Genomic DNA, 13,107 nt, shown 5'->3' on the forward strand with positions numbered 1-13,107 from the left:
AAAACGAGAGAGTATGGGAGCGTAAGTGCACGTGAATGCGTAATGAATAATGAGTAGTGAATAATGAATAATAAAACCATAACAGTACCTGCATTTATAGGAAAAAATAGAGTAAGTTACCTAGTCGAATTATAACATATCCTGAAGTAGGACTCTTCATTCATTGGTTCGTTTTTGAGTTTATCCATATCTCATTCATATCTGTGCAATGGTCAAGCTTATCTCCAACATAACCGAGTCCTATATAAATTAGGAAACATACCAAGCCCATTAGACCTTTAGCTCGAATCGGCCCAATATACCCCAGCTTGGGTCAGTCCATTAGACCCCAGCTCGGGTCGGTCCATTAGACAACAACTCAGGTTACCCTGTTAACTTCAGCCCAAGCCGGTACATGCTCTACCCTGTAAGAATTTGGGCTTATCCTTTATAAATGATAATCTCATAATTGGGCCAACCCTTATAAACCCATAATTAACGGGTTCGGGTTAAAATAATTTCATGGGGTATCAGTATGGTTTCTCTTCATTTTTCCCACTATGAACAAGAAACTCTGCAGCAGTGAAAATATTGTTGCAGCAAGAACATAATATGCCCTCCCTCTTAATCATTCCTCTTTTTCTTGTCTCATCTAATGGGAAGACTGCTGCATTAATTTTTTTGGTCTGTGTTCGTGTCTATCAGCCAAGAAAGTAGGTTGGGCTTCGTTGCTCTTTTGTTCAATGAACTTCTTTTCCTTCTTGTAGAAAACCCTAAATCCCGAGGCCATGGATCGTGTTGATTCATGTCCCTCTCATGCTCTTTTCCTCTTCCTCTTTGTCTCTCCCCCATTTGGAGTGGGTGTGCTTCGTCTCCTTCTGCTCTTGTTGCTTTTAGACATCTTGAATTTGGATGATTTTCCATTTGGAGGGATCTTTTGTCTCAAGCTTTTCAAATCAATGTAATTAAAAAGGTTAGTTAAAGAGTTTGCTTTGCTAACTCAGACCTCACTAAACACCCTCGAAATTACCGATTATTTTGGCTTTCCTTGTCCGTCGGTTCTGGCCTTTTGGATCTCGTCGGAGAACAAGCACGGATGACCCCTTTGATGTTGTATCTCTTGTTCAATCTATAAACGAATCGTCGGATTTTGCTGCCACCTTCTCGTCCTAATGAATTATTATTCCGGAAAAAACCCAAGTTATGTATAGTTATAAAAAAAAATTATGTAATTCTTTGGAGACAAATTGAGAAACTAATCTTTACTCATACAAAAAAATTCTTAATTTTTTGGGGATAAATTGAGAAACTAATCTTCATACATACCCTTTCAAATATATACTCGTCAAAATCGACTGTGATCTTTTCTTGCTGATTTTCTGAAAAACTTCAGCAAATCTTCTACAGATGAATTGAAGATCTAATTATATTCTCGTCGTTATATTATGTTTGAATTAGAAATGGCAATTATATTGCATTTCCGATAATTGCACAGAAAGTGCACGGACATCATTCCAAAGAAAGTGTACTGAATTTAATTGGGTTCATTGTAATTATTATGTTTTTCCAAAAAAAAATTTATGTAATTATCTTTCTATATTTGGCTGTTTATGTGTATATAATTGATAATCATAATTAGCTAGTTTCTGAAATAATTCGTGGGTATCAACGAGTATTTGATAATAATTATATATACCTAATTAAAAATTAATATGCAACCACGAATACAAAATAGCGACTGTTATTTTACTTTTTTCAAAACTATTTCTTGAAAATTAATTGAATTTTGAATTTGAATTTTTTAAAGAAATATTAAGTTTTGAATCCTCAAATGCTTGAAAAAAGGAAACTAATTGGTGTCAAAGCAATCGGAAGCGAATGAATTAAACTATAATCTCTGGAGGGAAAATAATAACTACATGCATCTGGAAGAATTACGGTGCCACAATAAAATTTTCGAATTTTATATATCCTGGACTCGTAGCTTTCTTGAATAATATTTAACGTTCCTCTAAAATTTTTTGGCAAGGAAATTTGAAAAAAATCGTCTAATTAGGTTTGTTTTGATTTTCGGTCTCGTAAATTGTCAAAATTTGGCGCTAGTTCAATAAATTTTATTTTTTTTCACGTCCGATTTCTTCTCACCAAAGTACAGACATGAGGTTGAATTAATATTATTAATGTAATTTCATATATTTTTTGACATCTTCATTTTATTTTTCCTTCATTTTCAGAAATTCAAAACTAAATTTTGATTGCTTATGAGACGAAAAGTCAAAAGGACAAACTTGTTATATCATTACTTTCCAATTTTCTCCAATTCGGAGTTAATTAAAGACCCGCACTCTATTTTCTTTTTCCTCCTCGAAGACATTTATAAATTCGTCATTTATTCTATTGATAAAACAGTAATACTTCTCTTTAAAGTAATTCATATATACTCTAAACAGAAAGATGAGTTACTTGCATGCATAAGTTGTCATCGGGAACTACTTCATGTTTTCACACATTCATCATATATATCCACGATGGTACGACCATATTAGAGATGTCATAATCCACATTTAGAGTTATTCTTGAAAACTAGTTTGTTTAACTCTGGATAGTTATTTTTCAATGAAACACCCTAGATTTGACGAATGTCTCCATTGTATCAAGACGTAAATTTTCAGCGTGTTTATGTCTTCACTCACACGCACCATGAGAAATTTCTGAGGAGATCACTCATCCTACAATTGGCCCAAATCAAGCACAAACTTTAGAGTTCTTATGTGATGAGCTCCCAAAAAGAAGATGTACCTTCTTTATATGAGTAGTACATCAAATTTTTTAAACCCTCCTCAACTGTGTAGTCATATACCTACAGAGTCTCAGAATCCCTCTCATTCCGGCACGAGATCGGTTAATTCATGTTTTTCTTCGCTTAGAAGCTTGCCAGGAGCTACTCATTGTCCGTGCAACCTCTTGGCGCGCATCGGCGATCACTCCCCGTCCTCTTATAAGTCCCGGACATCACATTCCCACCAGCTTCCGCGTGTTTCGTCCTCGAACCATACCATAATAAGAGAGGTTGACTCTGATACCAATTGTAACATCCCAGATTCGACGACTGTCCCCACTGTATCGAGACGAGTCTTTCCAACGTGCTTATGTACTCAGTCACACACACCCTAAGAAATTTTTCAGGGGGTCACCCATCTTATAATTGCCCTAAGTCAAGAACGCTTAACTTTGGAGTTCTTATGTGATGAACTCCTGAAAAGAAGATGAACCTTCTTGATACGAGTAATACATATCAAATCTGTTTGTACCTCTCATTCCGGTGTGGGATCGGTTTATTCATGAAATCCGTCGCCCATTCGTTGGTGGAGTTCCCATCTTTCAAGTATTAACCACCCATATTGCGGACCATGTACCGCCCTAGGACGTTTGGATTCGGGTGCCACATGCCCACCAGCTTCCGCTTGGTTCGTCCCCGAACTACACTGTACTAAGAGAGGCCAAGCTCTGATACCAATTATAATGCCCAAGATCTGACGATCGCCCCCACTATATCAAGACGTGTCTTTTCAGTGTGATTATATCCTCACTTACATGCATCATGATAAACTTTCCAGGGGGCCACCTATAGCGACCCGCTCAGGAATTATCTACTAATCATACTTACACATGAAATTAAATCTTAAACAACGATAATTAGAGAAACTGCGGAAAACTTAAAACAAATACTATCAAACCGACAGAATACAATCGGTAAATTACTGAAATCTAATCAAAACAACCCAATCGAATAAATACCAAAATAAAGTCTAAAACTAGAAACACTACAAGAAAAAAGGGATATGACAATGGATATAATCCGTTGTCGTAGGGGTCAAAAAACCGTTGTAATTTTAGGTGTTGTCGAAAGTATAACATACAACAACGGTTTATATCCGTTGTGGATGCCAACATATAACAACGGTTTATAACCGTTGTCTTAAGTTTCCTTTTACGACAGTTATAAACTGTTGTCTATGTTGGCATACGACAACATATTTACAACAGTTTATATCTGTTGTCGTATGTTGACATTATTCAACCACATTTCAAAATCGATGTCTTATGTAGGTGTACGACAACAATTCTGCGATAGTTTAAATCTGTTGTCTTTTGAGACTTACGACAACAGTTTTGCAACAGGTTAAATCCGTTGTCGTTTCTTAAATAAAAAAAAAATTAATATACAAATTTTCAATATTATAAATCAATCAAAATTTAAAATTTTTAAAATAAAATTTAATATACAATTTTTCAGTATTACAAAACATCATATCAAAGCAACAAACTTTACAAGGGAATGCTGAAACTTCGCAGTTCATTCTTTGCTAAACACAAGACACTTCACCTTAAAAGCATCGAAAAGATTTCTTAGGAATCTGCTTGGTTGCACGGTATGCATATATTAGCCGCCTTCGTTGCCTTGAATATCTCATCTTTACATGTAGCTTCAACCATGTCTCTCTTCTCTTTTGTCTGCTTGTGTATTAGTGTCACCTTGTTTATCACACTTTCTGCATATTACAAGCCTGACTCAAAATTTTATATTTATAACTTTCAAACTTTGTTCAGGATTTCATGTAAACCAAAAGTGATGGTCATGAATAGTTTTATGGCCAAAATATTTACATTAGAACACACGCAAATTTGAAGATATATGCAAACAAGAAAATCGAAGTTGAATGTTTTTACCTCAAGCTTTCTTAATTGGGCGTCAAAAGATTCCTTCTTGGTGTTCTCCCATGAAGCTATATATGCTACCTTCGTTTGAGCTCTGTTTCATCACACTAAATTGTGATCACAATCTCAAACAGTTCCAAATAAATTCATACAAAAAAATTTACATAAATCTCTCAAAGTCAAGAATAAGTATGAGCCTAAAATATCTCCTGAATTTATACCCAATTCCCATTTAAAACATAGTTCATTTGCATACCAATAAAAGGTCTCAGTGAGTTTAGTTTGTATTTCACAATAAATTGAACAGACAAGTTGACAACAATAATTCATGCATCATTGCACATAAGCACGATATCTAATAAAAAGGTCAACATTTCATGAGAATAACTTGCTAAAACCTGAAAAATCATTGAAAATAAAAGAAACTTCTTAGGGATGCCACATGCAGGAATATAAAAATCAACTTATAAATTACATATGCAGGAACCATTGTATACCTTTGCAGACTGATGATTCTGACCATACAAGATCAGAAGCAAAAACAGAAATCATGAAATGTATAAGCTAAAATCGAACACGAGGTCCTCAAAGAGGACTAGACTGATTTAACTCCCATCCACTTGTAACAGTACAATGATCGAAACTTACCTATTTTTACCAGCTTAGTCACAATTCCATCCTTGATCAAATAGAGAATTCCCTCCAGAAAATAGGGGCTATTTTTCTTGAAGACAACTATTTCTGAAACTGTATTTCTCAGAAAGGTGTTGGGAGTATATATTCGGCTTTGTTTTCAGAACAAGATATTAATGCATCATGGTCACTAAGAAAGACGCAAAACGCCTTTTTTTTTCCGGCCAAGCGCCCTAGAATCACATCAAACCAAGAAAGAAACAAGAAATTGAAACAAAAAAATTATAAGAAAGAGTACCAGCGCTGCATGAAGTGGGTGGATCTTTCTGAAGATCCTTGAGCTCCTACCAAATCCGTTTCGGAGCCATTTCAGCAAATCGACGCTGGAAATCCCCGATCTGCTATCTGTAATTTAGGGCAAAAAAGAAATAGAAAAATGGTGAAATTTTTGCGTAGAGAGGAAGAGAGATGTGGCTGTGGACTGATCCGACGAATTCGATTGGAAGAAATTTGATACTTTATGAATTTTCGATGTGGGTACGCAGCAACATCACGAAAACCGCCATACCACTGTCCATGTACAGACACGGCGAGTCGCCGCGTCCAATGGACAGAGCGCAGAAGAACAGAAGATCCATCGCCAGCTAGAGACTTGATTTTTAAGCAGCTAGAGACTTGATAAAAAAAAGGGTTAGAGAAGCACTAAAAAATTTACAAATGATCAAGACAAATTTTAAGCAGCTAGAGACTTGATTAATTTTTGTTGTACTTTCACAATTATGATCTTGTACGTGAAGAGCATTTGATGGATATCACTTTTTTTTTTGGAATTGAAGACATATCCTGCAAGAAAATAATTGTTGATGAAATATTGGATTGGCATGGTTCAGAAAACAATTTGTTGAGCACAAAGCCTACAGAAATCTTACTCCATAGAGGCAAATCATCTGAACGGTCAGCTCATCAACAAAAGACAGAAACAAGAATTCGGATTAGACAGTTGATATCGAATCTTGTTAGAAAATAAACACTTATGTTAGGAGCATCAAGGTCCAAAAACAGCCCAATGATAATCCATGCGAAGGTTGGCCCTAACTAAAGAAGTTCTCTATAAACAATTCAACTACTTTTATCTTAAAGTATTTGGTTCTTATCTATTAATTCAGTCACACTTCCCAATAGCTGGTATCACGAAATTATTATGCAAGCAAAGATGAGGGCTGAGGCACACAAAGTAGACGAAGTGATCTGTGCTTTTTTGTAGGCCGACTAAGTAGTCAGTCGTTATACGTGGACTACTGATACTAATATGATGTAGGGAATGGAGGATAGTGTGATATATATATATATATATATATATATATATATATATATATATATAATTCATCGGAAGTTCTCATGAAGTGGGATACAAGGGTAAAGACGATGATCCCAACAAGCTGGTATCAGGATCAACCCGAAAAATCACCGAGCTTAGAAGGAAAAAAGATGAATATCGAAAGAGATATGTGATTGTGCAACTTCAGAAACTATATGAATTAGACAAGCGGGTTATTAACTAACTAACTGATCATATATATATATATATATATATATATACATACATATATAAACAGAAATTATTTTGAAAAATGAAAGAAAAATACAGCTCAAATTAAATTTCAAGTTAAAGTGAGTGTAGAGGTGAAAGCTGGACCATCACGGAATGTGGCTGCTATACGGGCCATAAAGAAGTTGGGGGCAACATGGATTATTCTCGACAGGTAGCTAGCTAGTGATCATGTAATTAATAATTATATATATATATATATATATATATATATATATATATATATATATATATAACATTAGTAGGGAGATGAAGAAAGACAAGAAATACTTCATGGATCGGTTGTCTTGTGGGATATCGTGTATTAAAAGTAACAATATTGTTCTAAAACTTAGAGGTCCTATCAATGAACACGTTTCTTATGATGAAATGATACCTTCTTATTTGTGGGAAGACGGCATGTCTCCTTCACCTCAGACTAGTAAGTTATGGATTTGAATGCATTGCTAACCAAACAAGTCATATATATATATATATATATATATATATATATATATATATATATATATATATATATATATATATATATATACGTACCATGAAGAATCTGCCCCACTAATTATCCCAAGCCAAGAAATAGCATCTTGCTGTTATCAGAATGAAACTAACAAGATAGAAAGGGCTCCCACGGCAATGACCGCGTTCTCAAGCACCAATATACGATACAAAATAATCAGAGATAGCCAAATACCTGTTACAAATTAGTGAACGTGCAAGCATTGAGCCACTGAAGCAATTGCACAAATAGGTGAGGGGCAGAAGTAAGCACCCCTCAAATTTCTCTATCTCGCTGGCAGCCCAGCCACTACAACAAGAGGAAATCAACAAAACACCACACCCACAAGCTCCAGACCCACCAGATCAGCCAAAGAAGAGAAAATATCAAATCGCATAAAGAGTTTCCTCCGCAGATGAAGAACAACGCGATCAAAAAACCCAGAGCTAAATGATTCAAAATCCAGTAACAAAACGATGCAAAATCATCCTAGGATTCAAAAACACAAAACCCACAGTGAAATATAGCGATCTCGAAACCACGACAACTCACTCCCAAATGGCCATTCAAAGAGAATGGAGAACTAGGGTTCATCTCTAAAAAACGTGAAGACTCTGGCAATCATGAGCACCAAACAAAGAAGAAAAAGAAAGAGATGACCTGTTCCGGAGTTTGATCGGCGAATAGGGTGACGGGTTAGGCTAGGGCTTGGGTTCCCATCACTTTCTATTTTTCATTCTTTAATTTTGAGCGTTATATATGTATATATATATATATGTAATTTTTTTTTTTTAAAAAAAAGAAAAGCAAAGACAACGGTTTAAGAAAAGTGTTGTCTTAAACAACATAAAACAATAGAAAACGACAATGGTTAATTAAAACCATTGTCGTAGACCATAAAAACCCGCTCATAGATAACGGTTAATTAAAACCGTTGTCGTAGGACATAAAAAACCCGCTCATAGACAACAGTTTTAAAAAAATCGTTGTCTTTGACATATATAAGACAACGATTTTTTAAAAACCGTTGTTGTTTTTCATTAAAAAGGGCCAACAACAACGGTTTTCGTAAAAACCGTTGTTAAATGTAAAAAGACAACAGTTTGTGTCTAAAACCGTTGTCTTTTTAGTGTGGTTAATTAGCATATTTGTTGTAGTGTCTAAACCTCTGGTGGCCTTAAAAATCCAAGCCTTGGTCACTGATCAACCGCTGATCTAACTCAAGATACACCTGCAAACCTGTCTCATCGAACGGGATGTCCGAGATTAAAACAAGGACGTGAGTGCTAACACCCAGAACGAAAAGTACGAGTACAAAAGCTTATATAATACATGCGACATGAAATAATGAATGCTCTGGTACACTGGGATCAAGATCTGGAACATCATGCTCAGAACACAGGCGCCACTAGTATGCGCATGCTGCTCCAAAGATACAGTGGGTGCCACACACACTGAACTTCGATCATGGAATATCACTTGTCCTGAGTAAAACCTCACACGCTGCTCCGTCGATACAGTGGTATTCACACGTTACTCGATCGTATAAAGAAACCATAGGGTTGAGCGGCTCAAGAACAACAGGTTATCTTGGAAAGAATATACAGGTTCAACGTAATATGATAATGCCGCATATAAGTCATGAACAATAATATCATGCATTTCATGTCAGATAGTAATTCAACACATAAACATGCATATTCGCTGGCTATCTCAGTCAGTACTTACGTACCTCAACTACTGGTCTAGCAGAACAAATGTATACAATCCTAGCCTACAAGACAAGATAATACCATATCACCAATACTTATCTAAAAGTCTTAACTAAACTAATATCTACTCTCAATAGCTACTAAGGACATGATTGGTATGCAGTAATGGGGTATGAATGGAATGGGCATTCCTAAGCCCATTCCAGTTTTTGTGTTTGGTATGCCCATGGGAATAGGAATGAGAATGCTCATTCCCAATTCCATGGAAATAGTGATTCCTTTCCTACTAGTTGGGAATCACCATTCCATTCCTTCCTCTACTTTTCATTTATTTTTATGTGACAATATTATTCTTAATTAACCTCACCAATTAATCTCACGATGGGAAATAAAACTCACTCCTTTCATTTCATGCGTGACTCTTCTCTTTTAGCGTAAATTATCTTCTTCTCTGTTCATTATTCACGTCAGATTCTTCTACTCACTCAATTTTTATTTACACTCGTCTCCTTCTCGTTCCTCAGAGGTAACCTCACCAATTAAGCCCAAAAAATATTGTATTCAGCAATATGAAATTTTATGTTGCCAATGTATGTGAAAGATTAATATTAAATGATGTTGTGGTGTGGCATTTCTATGGTTTTCTCCATTTTCATATTTTTTTTATAGCAATTGTGTTCTTGTCGGTTTCTTCTTGTTTCTTAGTCAATTTTTTTTTAAAAAAAATAGATTAGATGTTCAAATGACATGAGAATGTGACGGTCAGGATTTGAGTACTATTTTTGACGTAAAAAACTATACATATCATTGCTAAATTGTGTTGACCTTATAAAATATTTCTTGTTAATTACTGTTGAAATTACTGGGAATAAACAAGCTAATACATGTTAATTATAATAATTTGCAGCTATGACAAGATTAAGTTTAGCAACAACCAAACTGGCGAGGAAAAAGAAATACATAATAATGTTAACTTTTTGGTTGAGCATTATGCAACTAGTAAATTGGTTTTGGATCTTTGCTCTTAAATTTATAGAAAATCATAATAACTCTATTAAAATAAGCTCAGTGTATCAACATGATTTTTATAAGAGGAGAAAGTATATTGAAAAAATTATTTATGCCAGTGATGATGTATGCATCAATATAACTAGAATGAATAGGTCGGCTTTCCTGCATTTATGCTCTAGACTTGAAGCCATTAGAATATTGTCGTCGACCAAGAATATGTTAGTGGATGAACAAGTTTTAATAAAATTTCATATTTTGGCTCATCACGTAAATTAAAGATTTATAAACGCCAATTTTGAACGTTGGGGAGACAATTAGTAGATATTTCAAAAAATGATAAATGTCATTATTAGTCTTCAAGGAGAATTACTTAAAAAACATGAGGCAATAGCCGATGACTCAATGGATGAGAGATGGAAATGGTTTAAGGTATGATTTTTAATTTATATCCAAGTTATTTTATATATTATAATAAGCTTATATTAGTTTTATGATCATAGGGGTGTTTAGGGGCTCTAGATGGTATCCATATCAAGGTTCGTGTATCTTCAGAGGATAAACTAAATATCAAATGCATAAGAATGAAATTGCTACTAACGTATTAGGAGTGTGCTCCCAAGATATGCAATTTATCTATGTATTGACCGAATGGGAAGGATCAGCTGCTGATGATAGAGTTCTAAGGGATGCTATATATATAGAAGAAATGGTTTGGTAATTCCTTGTTGTAAGATTAAATGAAGAACTTCACTAGAAAACATAACTTAATACATGAAGCAACAAAAAACTCATGAACTATTGTATAATTTTTAAGGTTATTATTATCTTGAGGATGTTGGATATACCAACTGTGATATATTTCTTGCACCATTTTGAGGCAAAAGATATCATCTGAATGATTGGAGTGAGAGACACCAACCTACCAGTGCCAAAGAATTATTTAATATGAAGCATTCTTCTGCAAGAAATGTAACAGAAAGATTGTTTGGCTTGTTGAAGAATCGTTGGGGAATCCTTAGAAGTCATTACTATCCAATCAAAATTCAAAATCGCATCATCATGGCATGTTGCTTACTTCATAATTTTATAAGAAAAAAAATGAGTGGTTATCAGGATGAAGACAAAGGAAGAGAACACCTAAACAGTTTTGAAGTGGATATAGATGAAGAACTTGTTAATGTGATTGAGCCTTCTAACGAATGGACTACTTTTAGAAATAATCTTGTCGTTAATATGTTCAACACTTGGACTGCTCAAAAAAATCCTATATGATTTGATGTGTTCTAAAGCAAAAATAATAGAGTGCATTTAGTGGTGTTGAATTATCTATTGAATCACATTAATTTTTGTTATTGGTGTTGATTTATTTATTTTTATGTCATTAGTTTTTATATTTATAGTTTCATAATGTTTAGTGAATTGTAAATATTTATCTTGTTACCATTTGCTATCATTCTTAATTATTATAAATAATAGACACTCAAAATCAGGACATGAGAGGTCGTGGCAAGAACAAAAGAAAATGGAAGTATGAGGAAGATGCCAAGCTCGTTGAGGCACTTCTTGAAATGCTAAATCTTGGAACATATAAAGCAGATAATGGGTTCAAACCAGGATATCTGAATTACATTGAGGAGAAGATTCAAGTTTCTTTGCCAAGCTTGTTGAGACACTTCTTGAAATGGTAAATCTTGGAACATATAAATTAGATAATGGGTTCAAACCAGGATATCTGAATTATATTGAGGAGAAGATACAAGTTTCTTTGCCTAACTCAGGTTTGAAGGCTAAACCTCATATCGAGTCATGAATTAAGATCCTAAAGAGGGAATTTCATATTGTCTATGACATGTTAAATGACTCCAATACAAGTGGTTTTGGTATTGATCCGATCAAAAACTGTCTTACAACAGAAAAAGCTGTATGAGATTCATATATTCAGGTTTGCATATATAACTGATAATATCAATCCATTTTTTTTAATTACATTTGTTTAAGTTATTTATTTAAAAATTTAAATTTTTTTAGAGTCATCCTTTGCATTCAAGTTGGCAAAACAAGCCATTCCCATTTTATGATGACTTGGTCATTATTTTCGGAAAATATCGGGCAACAGGGATAAACGGTGGATGTTTTGTCGATATAATGGAAGATATACAACGAAAAGAAACGAACAATCATTCCAACAATGATGTTGAAAGAACCATGGAATATAGTCTTGATGACTTTGAATTAAGTCATTCATTTTCTCCTATGCAGTCTCCAAGAAATGAAGGAGTACAAAACCAAAAGAAGAAAAAAAGAAATAGAAGCAATGATAGCATGTTGGTTTCGGCAGACATCAAGGATGCAACTTCAATTATTGGAAGTGAAATTGTCAAAGCTAGTCAAAGTTTTTGTAAAGCAATTGGAGTTGATGCAGAAATTTCAGAGAAATTAAACGACAAAAGATTGATGTTGAGATAAGCAAGATCCCTAATATGACTATAGGAAAAGTTATTAAAGTTGTGTGTCATGCATATAGCTAAATCTCATGAGTTAACTGACATGTTCTTTAGCATGACTCAAGAAAGAAAGGAGCAGTTCGTTAAATCTATCATCAATGGAGACGTTTAATTTCGAAGAAGGAAAAAATAGTTGGTTTGAAGGTTAATTTTGAAGAAGAAAAAACGCAGTTGTTTGAGTTTTTTTTGTTCATGTTCTTGTTTTAACTAAAATTATTTTAAGCTTTTATGTTTAGGCTATTAAGTACACTCCGTTAATTGAATTGGTTATTTTATATTTAATTTAAATAATTTGGTTGATTTTTTTATGACTTTACAATTAGAATAATTTGGTTAATTTTGTTATTATTGTAGATTTTAACTTTAATTGAATAAGTTGGTTATTATTTACAATTCAATATTATTTATAAATATATTTTAGAAAATATACATGATTACGTATTT

The 13,107-nt window shown here is 34.0% G+C and overlaps 1 long non-coding RNA gene and 1 pseudogene across 2 annotated transcripts; one reads left to right on the forward strand and one right to left on the reverse strand.

The window, feature by feature from the left end:
* Positions 1-5,633: 5,633 nt before the first annotated feature.
* On the reverse strand, positions 5,634-6,391 carry LOC140885540 (uncharacterized). Of its 2 annotated transcripts, none has more exons than XR_012150992.1 (3): positions 6,261-6,391; positions 6,101-6,174; positions 5,634-5,998 (listed from the first exon to the last, which is right to left on the reverse strand). It is a non-coding gene; the product is annotated as an uncharacterized lncRNA (long non-coding RNA). The 2 variants fall into 2 exon arrangements; XR_012150990.1 differs by having other exon boundaries at positions 5,634-6,005.
* A 3,666-nt stretch (positions 6,392-10,057) lies between these two features.
* Positions 10,058-11,431, forward strand: LOC140879181 (uncharacterized; annotated as a pseudogene).
* The last annotated feature ends 1,676 nt before the right edge of the window (positions 11,432-13,107 follow it).

This window comes from Henckelia pumila, chromosome 2 (assembly GCF_033568475.1).
Source record: "Henckelia pumila isolate YLH828 chromosome 2, ASM3356847v2, whole genome shotgun sequence".
Taxonomy (NCBI): domain Eukaryota; kingdom Viridiplantae; phylum Streptophyta; class Magnoliopsida; order Lamiales; family Gesneriaceae; genus Henckelia; species Henckelia pumila.